Genomic DNA, 16,090 nt, shown 5'->3' with positions numbered 1-16,090 from the left:
CCACCCTTTTAAAATCAGTGCTCCACCCCCGGCAACGACATATCAAAACTTCAGAGCATGTGAGAATAGTCTGCAGAAAAGAGCCAGACTCACCAACTTGGAATCTTTCTCAAATCGTCACAAAAACAAATCTTTGAGGAACAAAAAGGAAGCATAAATGTGCTCAGCAGCACTGCAGCAGTTTACAAATGTCACCTTGAAGGATTTGAAGGTTTTGGAAATTATCATAAGATTATGTTAACACTTACCTTTTAATGCTACGTGGAGCTACAAATGTACAAAGATGCCTACAGTGCAGCTTTAGAACCACAAGTAGATTTTAAGTGTGCCTATTTAACACTACATGGAATCAAATGTACAGAAATCTTCTTCGATGCTATATTTATACCTGAATGAAAGTGAAGTGTATACTCATCCATCATCCTTGGACAAGAAAGAAGAATACTTTCATACTAAATCTGAGGTTACTGTTTATTCTTAGATGAATAACCTGCACTATTTCATGTTTAAATGTTGCACCATCTGACCTACATAATCAATGATCAGTCACTACAGTGTAAGCAAGTGGGAGGCAAATAGCGACCCCCTGTCCCCCTGTCAGTAAAAATCTGGCCCCTGACAAAAGCTGTTTGCACTTTCATAGTTTACATTATCACATGATTGTTGGAGGGGCCACGGAGAAGAAACACCTAATTGCGTGAGCTCTCACACTATGTTATCTTTGCTCTTTATTATTGTGTGAGAGCTGCACAGCATAGCATGGCTGTCTTACAAACAGGAGGTCGTAGGTTCGATCCCACCTGCAGGCATCATTAATGTTGATAGATTTTCAATACTATTCAGCTTCCAGAGGCTGCTAAAGTAACATTAAAACATGATATTTCTGCAAGTCTGTTGTCTTTAATAAAATGAAACTTGGTATACAAGTTCTCCATGAGAATCTGCACGGCATACTGGATTATGGCAACGATAGCCCCACTTTGTGGCCATTAGTAAAAGACCACCATACTACTTATTAACTGCCATATCTTTTTAATGTAATATTCCATGGTAATCAAATTCAGCAAAGCTGTACACATGGGGATGCTGAACAAGTCTGTAGCATTTGATACCGTTTCACCTGTACGTGGCACTAAAATAATTTAAAAACTGCTGCTGGAGCTGCAGCTTGCAGCAGCCAACAGCTTGCAGCTCTCACACTCATTTTCTTCGGAAAATGCACATGCTAGTTTTTTCTTTATATCTTTATTCTATATTATTTTGCCATTTTTTGGCATCTACTTCTGTACTGTTTGTCCTACAAACTTTGTTTCAATGTCAAAATGTACTTCTCAAGGAGATGTATGCTATTACTTTTCTTTATTTTAACATGTTTCAGTGGTTTTATATATTTTTTTAAAGTATTAAGATTTATAATCGAATGTCTATGGGAGGAATATTTGAAAGTTGATATCTCAAAAACTAAAAGTGCTAAAGTATTCATACTTTATGGACAGCTGCCCAATGTGGAGATGCTTAACATAATACAACATGGTACCTATAGTACCTCCATGTGGTCAGTTATTATGTGTTTTTTGTTTTGGCTAATATCTCATGAACCGTGAGGCATGGCAAAACAATATTTACACAGTTTATTCCTTGAATGAAGCTGATTCGACTGATTTGCACCTGGAAAAATTTTCCACCGTTTTGATAAACACATTTTTTGGTCCTTTTGGCACATATTTCATCTAATCTTCACCAAACTTGGTACATATCATATTTATATAATCTCGAATAAAACGTATGATCTCGTGTTTGAGTAACGCTAACCATTTGTCTGTAATTGGTCACCAAACTTTTGAAGGCGTGGCCTGATGCACTTAACGGGCCAAAACTCTTCTGTACATACAGCCACACTGCACAAGTGTGTAACATTTGATACAATTCGAGCCACGGGGGAGCTACTGTAATATTATAACATGATATTTCTACAATTCTGTTGTCTTTAATAAAATGAAACTTGGTACACAAGTTCTCCGTGATGGTTCGATTCCACCTGCAGGCATCATTGGTCTTGATAGATTATCAATAGTATTCAGCTTCCAGAGGGCACTGGAGCAACACTTAAACATGTTATTTCTGCAAGTCTGTTGTCTTTAATAACATTAAATCTTGTACACAAGTTTTCCATGAGAATGTGCACGACATATTGAAGAACCGCACCAATAGCCCCACCTTGTGGCCATTAATGAAATACCACTATACAACTTATTAACTGCCATGTCTCTTAAATTTAATACCCCATGGTAACCAAATTCAGCGTTTTAAAAAACTGCTGCTGGAACAGCAGTTTGCAGTTTGTCTTCTAGATTTAATAATTAGTGCTCTTGATTTATCTATTTTGCCTGTTCCCCTCTTGTAGAGGTTACCAAAAGCATTCAGCCTGAAGTTTGAAGAAAGCAATGAAGAAGTCATTTCCCCTGTAACTTCAGTTACTAAAAAAGTAACATATTTATCACTAAGCAGGTGATGATACATTTTATTGGAATACTTTTTTTAATGATGAACTTCTTGGTAGCTCAAAGAATAGATGAGGAAGTGTATGATAACATGAGGTAAAGGTATTTCCATCCAACAAAGGATGGACATACTCTTCATCTCAAACTCATCATATCATAGCTTCAACTTTAATGGCTCACTGTCACTATGTATCCTAAAACACAGCCGAGTCCTTGGAGTTGGAATTCATTCCTAGTGAAGTTTATGAACTTTAAAATTAAGCTGAATGCCATCAACATGTCCCAACTTTTTACTTTAATCGCCTAATAGCCAAATTATTAATGTAATTGTTGTTAAATGTTGTTCTCAAAGTGAGATCTCCAGTGGTCCTTCAGAGTGTCCCAGAGGCCCTTGAGTAGAGATGAGATCAAGTTAAGACACATTCAGGTACCACCAGGCGATACTGTGTGTGCTGTCAGTCCATGTGTGCATGTACCACATTAAAACCCCTTCAGAACCTTTGACTTGGACACTACAGCGGGTTCGGGGGACAACTCATCTCAGCTAAAAATAGCGTTCCTGCCACTGCAAAGATGAACGTCTCCTCTTTCACTGGAATTAACTTGCGTGCTTGCCGGATGAAACAGACAGCAAATGGAGCTCAGCTCTTTAAAGCGGCTTTTGACCTTTTCACCACCTATTTCCTCAAAGGCTCACTCACATCTCCACTACTTTAACACTCAGTCAGAAAACTGTAGTAAATATTTGTTCCTTTAGGATGCTTTAAAGGATCATTCTATTTCATTTCTCCTTGAATCTTATTTTTATCATTATTTCTATCATTTTTTTATCAGTAAGTGTTGCCATTTTGTGTGGTTTTCAAGTTGTGGTTGGCTTGAGATCATTTTGGTTAGTTTTTATACCATTAAGGCTGTTTTTCACCAATGAAAAGTTAGGCTACATCCCAATTGATTGGTCTCTCCTTTCCTCTCCTTAGCGCGTTTGAGACTGGACACTGTTAAGCTCAACATGCAATGACTTGCACAGGTAGTGATGACTGACAAAACCAAATAACATTTCAGTTCATTACAACAAGGCTGAAAAACGTTTTTTGTAATTATTTTTTGGTCATACCTGTGTGATAAAAGCTGTTAAATCTGCCCCCAAAACCTGCCAAATATCATTTTTTTATTACTGTAACAGTGGTTTTGGGTTTGTCTTCGGACCGATTGCCAAATGATTTTTCTTCTCCTGCTCAAAGTCCATCACATAATTTCTCAGGGAGGCTTTGAGGGGCCAAATTCCTTCCCAGCACTGCAGGGCAAACACAATATTGCTCATTACTGATATATTGCACTGCTATTAAGTCTCCATACAGACAAATTTGCGACCAATCCGCATGTTATTTGTTGTTATTTTAAGTGGTTTAAGTAGTTTGGTTTAACCTCTCTGATCATCTGACTGTGTGTGTTTCTTACACTGTCTGACTTCTTTTTAGCAATATCGCCATGCTCATAAATCTCTGAGCTAAGCTACAGGCTAACTCAAGGTGATATTATAAAGTATATTCTTCACATAAATAGAAAGCAAAATGGTTTCACTCTGCACTATATTTATCTGCCTAAATTCAAATCATGCACATTTTCATTGGCTTCAACAATAATATTGTCTGACACTGACAGGTGTTAGACAGGCTGTGAGAGCAGGTGGGTATTTTATTTTCAGGTTATGGTACATTTATGGTATCTACAGCTTTTATAGAGAAAATTTTGGTTTTGTGGGGCAGCAAATCTGGGACTGATTTTACACTCAATGTGTGGGTGGAACTATATGTGTGAAAATGTGTTCTCTTTGTCTCTGCTGTGCATGTATGTGTGTGTGTGTGTGTGTTAGTTCCATCCCTGCACAGCCGGGTGGCTGGGATGATGGGGCCCACACACACACTGGAACACCTCAATTATTCTGGTTATGTGTACTCTACAAAGACTTCATCACACGGTGTTTCAGGGAAGTTTTCGCATTGCTAGGTGAATCAAAATGCCAGTGACACCCATCCCCGGCCCGGATGTCATCTGTGAATAAACAGGGTGTCAGTCTGGCTGTGCTCCTGCTGCCTGCAGACAGCCTCTGTCAGCGTCAGACCAGGAAATGCCACCTCTCTGCTGACAGCGGCACCTGCAGAGAGAGCCCGGCAGCTCCCCACCCGGCTTCGTGCGCCGCCATGTTAAGTACAGATCTCCAAACCTGCCGCGCTCCGCCGAGCACCTCGCATTCCGCCCTGACAGCACTTCACTACATATCTAAATAGTGCAGGAGCCCGGCTTGTCCCAGGGAAACTTTTACATTCTGCTCTATTCAGGGAGGATTTGTCACCTGGGAAGGTGGATAATGAAGCGGTGTTTCTACTCTGGTTGTTCAAGGCAGTCCTTTCCCGTAGACATGGTAATGGCTGGATTGGATTAAATGAGCTCTCCTCCTTTTCTGTCAAGGTGAAGACAGTTGAGATCTGTGGAACGTTTGGGTTTTGTTTTAAGCTGCAAGAGTATTAAAAAAGTCAGGTGTTTGACTGAAGACACAGGCTATAGATATAGTTTTAGTCAAAGCCAATCCCACTGCCAACTCAAATCCTTAGAGGACCAGGTAATAGAGAGGCAAAGTCTGGCGGAATTTAGTAGATGGTGAAGTTAGCTTTTTCACCATTCAGTGTAATGTGCAAGAATCCTTAACGAAACCTGAATCTTTACACACGTCACTATTTTACCAATGTGAATAAAATACATCAAATAGTGCAAGCTTTGGTAATACTTGGTAATTACTTTCAAAATTGATTGTTGCTATGGTAAAACAACAATTTAAAGGAGACATATAGCATTTAGCAATAGCAACAACTGGATTCCTTTAGATCAAGAAAACAATCCAGAAAATGTCCAGTTCACAACAACGTTTGTAGTTCTGGCCATCGTTCCTATCAGTAATGACGTCACCTACTCACCAAATTAGCTGCAGAGCCCTGAGAACATGGTGACGTTGCTAAAAAGAAGTCTGACAGGTCAAGAAACATGAACAGTCAGGTTTTAAACAAACCACTACGTTAGCCAAATTCATTTGGAAGAGGAAACAAAGGTGTACGGTAGAACCACCAGTTATCCATCCTCAAGTCTCTTTTGCAATGAGGGATTATAACCGATACTTCCGCCACATTCACTTTCAGTTTGACCTCCCACTACAGTGATTTAAACCTGCAGTGTGGACCTTTTGTCTCCCCCCTCTGGCAGTGAGAGTAGTTACAAAAACACAGTCAACAATTGCTTATGTCATAGGCTCCGCCGTAGCCTACACCGTCACTACTGTTGGAGCTGTAAAACGGTGGATAAATAGTTTTGAGCGTCACACAATGCCCACAAAATGAACGTTTCACCATCAGAATTTGATCCATTCAGAAGTCTCTACTGTGCACGCTCTGTCCATAGAGAACGCACAGTTTGCACTCACCCAGCCAGCGCAGGAACGTCAAATTGACACCAGATTAAAATCCCCAGTATAGTGAGAAATACCGAGATTTATTTGGCAGTGATATATTGGCAGTGGCTCGTATGTAATAGACGTTCGTTTATATGTAACAGTTCTGCGCTGTATGTTAAATAATGTTAAATAATCTGGCTAGACTGTTGATTTGTGTTTTTTACTTTGGTGGAGAGAGTTCCCAGATTTCAGCGTGTAATTTGGAGAACCATAGCATCATAATTTTGTTGTTTAAAGAATTATCTCTTAAGATATTTTAAATCCGTCCTCATACAAAAGCTAATCTATCAGCGCCTTTCAAAACAAACAAATGTTCCTAATGACATGTATGAGTGTTTTCTGATCTGCCATTTATATGGTTAACATTTGGTTAATTTTAGGTAACCAAAACTTTCTCCCTAAGACTTTATATGTAATACCATCACACTACTTCCTCCTACTGAATGCATTGTTCCAACCAAGGACCATGCTGCTGTTATGCTGTAGAGGACACTCATTATTCACACAAGCACAGTTTTATGTTGCATGGTGGGAAAATGTAAACATTGTTTTAATGCAGTTGTTTTTCTGGTTGGGACTGTCTCTGTCACTCTGTCACATTTCTTAAAGTGTGGCATTAACTACTAACCAGAAACATGCAAAAAACCCCATAAATAATCATTCAGTGGAAGACTATGAGAATATGAATATTTAGAATGTAAGACACAAGACAACCTTTCTTGTGCTACTCTATACTGTAGTCTTTGCTAATCTTGTTAACCTTTGTTATGTCCTCCTAAATTGATTCTTCCTAACATGATACTGCAGCGCTTTATGAACAATGACCACAGTGGTTGTTATCCTGTATCTAACAACAACTGGATTAATGCCACTTCAGATGGATTAGAATCATTAAAAATGAGCAATTAGCCAGAATAAGCGGTGATGACTATTGTACACTATGGAATCTATATTTTGATTGTACAACACAAGCGCAATTAATTTGCATTTGTTAAGAAAAAAAATCAATGTTAAGAAATTAAGCATTCATACATAACAGAGGTGACAGTGCTCAGATGTAATCGTGTCAATAGTTTGTTGAAAATGTGATGTGAAGGTGGATATGCTCCCTTTAGTAGGCAACTTTGGAGCAACTTTTCAAGTGCTCTGTCATGTGTTTATATATGTCTTCCCATAGGAGAGTTGCTCCCACTAATTGGTCTTAATTGTTGGTAATACCCCCACGTCGTTTTCCTTTAGGTCGCCCCGGCATGCGGCTAAGGAGATGCCTTTTTTATTGATGTGACAGCGCTAAATTGAGAACCTTTGGCGGAGTGTCAAAGCCTAATTAATCACTCTAATTTCATCTCTCCATGCATCCTCAGCCATTGAGTGAATGTGATCAGAGGGAGAGCCGTCTCTGCATTAGCTGAGCCTCCTCATGCTAATTAGCTGCTAGCTCTGAGATGGAGAGGCCCTCAGGGTGAGAGGCGAGGGGCTAAAGCTGGCCTAAATGGCCACATAATGACCAAGGGAACAGGAATCGGAACCCAGCTCATTTTCATTACATATTACATTCAAGTTCTCCACCCCCCTCTTACCCCTCCCCTCCCATCCAAGTGAATCTAGTTTCTCAGGAGGAATCAAGGCTAAAGCAGCAGCCCTGTCCATTGTTCATCAGACACTCTACTGTCTCCTGGGCAGATGGCATAACCTCACCTGAACACAATGAAAATAGAAATTTCGCTCATCCAGCAGTCTCATATGATCTGAAAAAAAAAGAAGTCTTCAACCAATCAGCCTCAATTCAACTCTGTCCACATAATCCACATAATCTACTCTGTTGAGCAGATTATGTGGACTCAACGAGGGCATTTATGTACTGTAAAGTCAGCAAAACCATAACTAAAATTCATCTAAACCTAACACAAAATAAGAGAGAAACCTTAACACCAACTAAGGGGCTGTAAGAAAATGATTGGGGTGGGGAGGGGGCTGAATCTTATATTTCATTTTATTAAAAAAAAAAAAACAGACCTCACTAATGCTATTCAGTTCAATTCAATTCAGTTCAATTTATATAGTGCTAAGAAGTTATCTCAGGGCACTTTTCACATAGAGCAGGTCTAGACTGTGCTCTTTATTTTACAGAGACCCAACATTCCCCCCATGAGCAGCACTTTAATGGGAAGAAATCTCAGGCAGAACTGGGCTCTAGGTGGGCGGCCATCTGCCTTGACTGGTTGGGTTGAGAGAAAGAAGGAGGGGAAGAAGAGAGAGAGACACAGAAAAGCATAATAACAACTTATTTTATTGTTATTGGTATTTTCTTTGAACCCTCTCTTTGACTTAACTATATACCAAGATTTAAACCTTAATATCTTCATGTAACAATTATAAAGCCAATAATGCCACAACAGAATTACAATTACAAAATTTATGGCACACATAACTGCTGAAATGCTGAGGGGTGTGAGGATGTGAATTATTGAACTGTCTATATATTGTTCAAACAAGACCAGGTCAAACCTGTGGCTGGACCCTGTATGGTCAATGTGTGAAACTGGGGCCAGTTTGTTACAGGGATAGTCAGTGGTAGTGTCTGGATATTAAATCTTCATCTGCAATTTGCTGTAGTGGTCCCAGTAATATTTGCTGGTACTGAAGTAGCATCACATGACATGGTTAAGTTACATTTAAGTAAAAAAAAAAAAGGGTATAAATGCAGTTTCAAGAACAATACTTTCCACTCATCCTGGGATGTTTGATTTTAATTCTAATTATAACTATTCATCCGTTAACTCCCCCTGCTCTTTCATCTGTCTCACTCTGAGGATGTCTCTCGTTTTTCACTCTGCATTGAGTGTTTTGTCAGATTTCGATGGTTATTTGCAGTGCTTTAACTGTGCGCTCTCTCTCATGCCACCATGGGCCTTTTTCCCGGTCGATGATCATGGAGGAAGTGGTGGAAATTGAAATTAAAGTTTTGACAGCATTTTGGGTGCAAATTCAGGAGGCTCATCTCCGCCCAGTTACCCAGTTACAGTCAAATCAAATACATCCCACATCAAACTGATATAACAGCTACATGAGTCTAATGTTTTACCTGCAAGACTCATGTTTTAATGCTGTTGTTCATTGTTTGTGATGTGAAAATGTTACAGGTATCACCTGGCAGCACCAATGTGACAGTGAATGACCTGAGATTCAGGAAGGAACAAATGAGACTGGGAGACGTGGCTGGTTGTCAATGTCTTTTTATCAGAAGAATAAATCTATTTATATCATCAACTTATTAATGTATTCCATCTTAGTAGTTTCTTGTCACATCTGCAAATATTACACTTTAAGCAATAACAAATGAGCTCATCTTTTAGAAGACTTTTCTTGTTGGTTAACCTTTAAGTAGCTAGTATACAGTGGACTAAACAACATCAAATGTATACAATTTTTCAAAACCACTGAATGACTTGCCTTTTCCGTAGATATGCACTCAAACAATACTGTAAATTGGAACAAGAACTGATCCGGTGCTGGAGCCAATTAAACCAAAATAAACCAAACAAAGCAAAATATACAGAGAGTCACCAGAGCTAATAGTAGCTGCTAGCAAATTAGCGCTACCACCATTACTGTGACCCACACTATGTGGTACTCTGCTCATTTTACACAACGTCTTTTACCGCCACCAAATAATGTGCCTGCTTGAAATCATAAAACTTACAGTTAGCGTACTGAGCATTGACATTCCTGCTGTTTTTGTACCTTACTAACCTGAAATTCAGGAGAGAACAAATGAGACTGGGAGATATTGGCCACTGGTTAACTTGAACGGGGATAAAACAATTCAATCATGCAGCTCTTCTAGACTGTTGAAATGTGATCGGACCAAATGGATCACAGAGAGATGAGTCATTTCACAGGGTTGTGATGCTCAAAAAAATTTTCCACTGATTTACAGATGTCTCTTTCACAATGTAAGTCTATGGGAAAAAGTCTTTTTGGGCCCAATAGCATCACATGACATTGTTATAGGGCCGGTCCGTGGCCGGTCATCCTCCCCTCAGCCAAAGAAAAAAAAAAACCCTCCTAATAATTTTCATACAGTCCCTAACTGAACTGTGTGTTTTGTGCTGATTTGTTGAAATTACACATTCTTATTTGTATTACAGTGATGAGACATACCTTTATTTGATCATTTTATTATCAAAAAGAATTATTCAGCAAAACACAAATAGTGTTTTGTTTTGTTTTGTTTTTTGTTTTTTTTACAAATATTTGTTTCAAACAAGTATTTAAAAAATTATTTGTTTTTGGGAAGAAAAAAAACAAAAGTCAAATACCAGCGTGCAGGTCGGTTACATTAATATCTCAGTGTCTCTCCTCTGCTCCGCTGTTACGTCGATCAGCAGGTCGCAACCATGGGAATCACATCCACCTGCTACATGACGCACATTTCCCAAATCCTGGAGTTGAGCTACTGACACACACAAAGTACTCCGAAGGGACTCTCCATTACCTGTTGTTCCTCTTCTCCTTTCCACAAAGTCAGGTTGTAAAAAATAGGCAATAAATGAAAAGTGCAAAGCAAAATTCGCCTTTGAAGTTCTTCTGTACACGTTACACAGTGTGCTGTCTCTGTGTTATGGGTGTATAAGTAGGTAGAGGTCTGTCTGCAATGAGGTGATGAGTAAAGTTTTAGCTCAGTAATCGGCACAGTCCACAATGATCTCCTTCGTAAGGTAGTTTATTCATGAACACTTATTGTGACATTTTAATTTTCTAAAATGAAAAGCGTAATAAAAACAAAAACAGGATTTTTAAGACTCTTTACACTTTTATTTGAATATAAATACAAATAATTTTGCTCCCTCAACAATATAGACACAAATACAAATACTGGACTCTCTGCACATCCCTGATATTTAGTGTTCCTGCTAGAGTGTATATTTATTGTCAGATTGTTTTTCTATGTTTGTTTGTTTGTTAGAAGGCTCTATCTAATCAAAGGTTGGAGCCTTTTTCAGCCAAAACACTCAATGACTTTTACAAAACAAATGTTTAATTTAACCAGCCTTTTAATTCAATTCAATTTGATAAAAGAAAAATCATGACTGGACCTTAGTTTGACTTGATTATCTTCCTCGACTCTGTGTTCAGAGAGCGAAAGCAAAGAGCAACACGAACGCATGCTCTTATTTTAAAAAGTCAAATGAATAAATGATATAGCTAACTCACCAACCAGTCCAGCACTTGAACTGCATGTGAATATAAATGGATGACATATTAATTGGACGGCTGGTTGTGATAAATAACAGGCATGTCTGTAGCATTTGGATCCATCCCCCCAGTTCAAAGAACAAAATTCAGAGTATTTAGAGGGCTGCTCTTATGCTGAAATTTGGCACTGTTCCTGCATATTAAACTTTACAGGGCCCAGTGTTTCTATATTGCCTGTCATGTGTTGTTAAGACTGGCCTCTTTCTATTAAAGCCTTCATCACACCACTTTATACGAGTGTGTGGGTACATCTGGTCGGCGTATTTGGCATCCTCTGTAGATTCTGGCTCAGACACCTAACATGAGACCTAAAAGCCCTCGGCACCAAGCCTGCCTGGCACCCGCCTCTCTGGGAAAGCTGGGCTGGGAGAACAGGCCGTGAATCAGGACAGGCTGGAGAGTTGTATGTGTGTGTGTGTGTGTGTATGACGTTGACCCTTGCTCTACTTACTGTTGGTTGCTTGTAATGTTGGTGATCCAGGAATTTAAGCCTCTTCTGCTATTCTGTAAGTAGCTGTAAGTGGATGTGCGTCACTCTGCAGAAGTGTGCCAGCTAAATGCCTGAAATGCAAATGCGGATGTGGCTCTAGTAGTTAGTGAATACAACAGATCCTGCGGAGCAGACTGTTAGGGAAAAAAATGATAGGTAGTTAGGAGGGTCAGTCCATGAAATCCCTGCCCACAATAAAGAGTAATGAGTAATAAGTGTTATTACTCGTGTGATAACTTAGCTTTAATGGCATGTTAACACTTCTGGATGTTTTTCTTTACCATACTAGAGTTTTTGCATGGTAACATTTTGCATTACTTTAGATTATTTTCTAAAGCATATCGCAGTATGTTAGAGTTTATGAATTTCTGAAAAGTCATTGTTTCTATTAGTTTAACTATGAAAATCAATTAGTTAGTTTAACTATTACTATGATCAACATGCTGCTTTTAATTTGACCAGATTGACATAATAATAATAATATGATGTAATATGGTTGAATGCTTTTGAATTGAAATGCAAAATGATGTGGAAAGTCTCTAACTTAAAGGATAAGGATGATGTTATTCAATATTTTCTTATTGTCGACAAATCCAGTGAAAACAACGTGTTAGTCTGCCTCTCGATCTGCCCTGTCTGTGTCACGAAGCCCCACTGAACATCTAAATCTTTACGTCACAAATATAAAGTTTGACTTTTGCGAGAGATTCAGTCGTTTTCTAAAACAGATGGTCACCGTAGTTGTTTAGTAAACGTTACTCAAACAGGAGGAAATAGTGCATTTGTTGAGGACTATTTTCAGCAGAAATACACACTAGAGCACATTTGGTGCTCTAGTGTGTATTTTTGGCAGCAAGACGGTGTGTGTGGGATCGAGTCAAAATAAACTACAGTGTGTGTTCATGGTAATGAAGGAACATGTCACCCAGTGCAGCAGCATGACTCACTGATGTGTTTTTAATAGTTTTCGGGCAACAATAGAGCTCTATGACACGGAGGTATAAGATATATCAATACTATTTAGTAAGATCAGATTATAGCAAAAAATCTGCTGATGATTTTCTTATTTAATCAATTAAATGTTTTGGCTATAAAATTTTGAAAAATGTGAAAAAGCTCCGTGAGACTTATCTACCATCACATATGACAAAGAAAGAAGTAAACAGTAGAAAAGCCTTAACGAGGGACAGCGATCGCAAATGAGCCTCGGCAACACATCTGTATCATGTTATTTTAAGCTGTTGTTAATAATAAAAATCAAATGAACTAATATATAAAAAATAAAATAAAATTCTCACTTTTGAGAACCTGGAACCAGAGAATATCTGGCATTTAAATTATTAATTAAAAAAAGTTGTCCATTCATTTTTTGACAACCGACTAATTGACTAATCTTTTCAATTCATTGTCAGTTTTGCAGTCACTAGAAAAGTACAGCATGTCGACTTTAGATTTTCCTGATGTACAGAGATGAACAGAAACCAACGGCTGCCTTGAAGGTAGAAAAAGACCCACAGATAAAATCTGTGGTTTCCCTTTAAGAAATGATCGTTTGTAAAGTAAAGAAAATGAGATAAATCATATAAGAGCGCTGGTATGAGCCTTTAAAAGTCATATTTTCTACTTTATCTTTACCCTCCTTTTACGTAATAATAACTTAAAGGTCAAATCTGGATTAATGGCTGCCATTCTGTGTCATATAAACAGACAGCCATGCAGGCGGCAGTTGGAGACAATAAAAGCATTCAACTTATTTAGAAGCTACAGTAGATAGAGTCGGTTGTAAAAAAGCAGCAGGTTTTGTTAAGGCCTTGAATCCTCTCCAGCTGCTCTGGAAAATCCTTAATACACAGTTTATTGTCCTTAGAATAACAATTTCTGGGAAAATAAAAACATAAGCATCCATTAACACACAGTAAATTTTGGGTTATGAGCCTGTTGTGGTATTTCTCTGTGATGCTCGCCAAGGCTCTTCCTTTCCCTGTAATTACTGGATCAAATTCACATCACACATTAACATGAAGCAGGCAGCCAAATATGTTTTTCTAACACTGAGAATTCATAGCCTGAACTAGCCTATGTTTTGTCCTTATATCGCACACAGATGCTGTTTTAGTCGGGCCTGGCCGAGGCATCCATATGTCTGTCTGACCTGACTGATTTCCTGGATTTAAGGCTCTAAACATACACACACACACTTTACATTTTAACTTACCGAACACACAGACGGACCTGTAGAGATGTGATCAATACTCTGGATAAAAGATGAGCAGATTTTGTCACTCGGAGTGTTTTCTGTTCATGATCACATCACCCAACTCCACACAACAGTGCAGAGATAATTACAGTCTGTACGCAGCGAGGAACTTCTCTCTTTTTTTTTTATATACACCCATTTCTAATTATGCACTGCAGGGGAAGTTAAGGTCTGTTTTTCATAATTCATGTTTTGCTTACAAAGTGTAGCTATAAGAGAGCTATACTCTAGACCTCTCCCTCCACCACACGCCCACCGCCTCCTTGTTAAACTTCCGTGTTGGAATGGGTTGTAAACTGATATTTTAAGTGGAAAATCTTCCTACCTTTATGATAGCTCAAGTCCCTGCTGCTGGTGCCATGAGAAAATTGAGCACAGTGAGGAAAAGCTGCTCATGAAAACAGATTTTTTATGATTACACTTTCGGGAGGGCTGCCAGCTACTATCACTCTCAGCTTTGGCACAGATGCTTATTTAAAGTGATCGAGGAAGTGAAGGTTCTTTTTTTTTTTTTGTTTTAGTGCCACACTTGGTGAAAGCGGATGAATGTAACAGTACTTATGAAACGGGGTAATCAAACATAATATGCACAGACAGACACACACACACATACTTCACTATGACGCATGATATAGAAATGTCTGGCTGTATGGAAGGAGCATGATAATGAGTCCGTTTTTAAAGTTGTGGCTTTGCCTGCAGAGGTCAGGTCAGGTCTGCAGAAAGACTATTAACATGATGGTCTGAACCTAATGAAGGTTGTATGTATGCTTACCTTCTTATATTGTTATTAATTCAGACCTAATTAAGGACACAGCTCATGTGGGGAGGGAAGTTAGATATTGTTAGATGTTATAATTGATAAATAAAAATAATAATGATAAAAAAAATATCTTCTTACACTTGCTTTGTCTACTTTTAGATAGGTAGTGATATCCTACATTTCCCAGCATGCCTTTCACTGGCTTACGGACAGACGATGAGACGTTGGATCACTGGCCACAAAGATGTGAACCCCTCTAGAAACTATAACTGTAAAATGCTACTTGTGACTGAAAGTTGCACCTGAACTTCAGTATTTTGTTATCACAGTATCCTGTGATGCAGGTTGTATACGTTGTATGTCACACTCCGCTCTCCTCACACTCAATGTCTGTCAACTATTAAATAAAAACAGAAATGCCATGAAACTGTTATTTAAAAACGTACAGGGACAGTCCTGTTTCTGACTGAGGCCTGTGGTTTTCCAACAAGAAATGACAATAGTCTCTTCAAACTGAGAGGACCCCGTTCCCTTTGTGCCCTGGTTCTACGCCTGGTAGGCCTGTAAATCCACCAGTCCACCAAAGTGGTTGCCTTCAATGAAAAGCAGATACATGGAAATGAAGATACTGTTGTGTAGGTTTCTATAGATATGTTGCACAAATTTCAAACAAATTGCCTAAAAAAGTGGATCAGGTGATGGGTTTTACTTAATTTATGGGCTTAATGCACTGATACAGCATCTACACTGCCAGAAATAAGAGAAGAAGAAGAAGAAGGAATGGAGGCAGATCTAATTATTTTCTGTATTCTGTGTCAGTTTCTGTATTGACACACCAACTTTTCTACCTCAGTCAAGAAGAAACATGTTGGCATTAAAAAAAAATTCTGCATGCGCATTAAACAGGTGAGTGGTTGGTGGTCAGGTGGTTATGACCGGGGATGTTGGAGTAGAGAACGGGTTTCTTCTAAACTGTGTTGTTTTAAGGTGGATTTCTCCCCGACCTCTCGGTGGCTGAACTTCACTACAGTTCCACTCATACGTCTGGTTTAGAGGTAAATCCCATCGGCCAATCAGAGGTACCCACCACTGTGTGTATACAAATAAAGTACATACACATCAGTAGATGAAGAACACTTGGACTTGGAGGCACAAATGATCTTCCAAAAGAAAAGTGTTATAATTCATAGTGTTTATATTTCATACAGAACTGAAGACAACAGGGATGTGTACAAGAATGTGCAAGAGCACACAGCAGCTCTGTCTGAGTCATTACAGCAGTCTGGGACGGGTCAGTATGTTTCACCAGCAGCTCCTC

This window comes from Thunnus maccoyii, chromosome 9 (genome assembly GCF_910596095.1).
Source record: "Thunnus maccoyii chromosome 9, fThuMac1.1, whole genome shotgun sequence".
NCBI lineage: Eukaryota > Metazoa > Chordata > Actinopteri > Scombriformes > Scombridae > Thunnus > Thunnus maccoyii.
The sequence above is the reverse complement of the archived record's forward strand: the minus strand, read 5'-3'. Positions refer to the sequence as shown.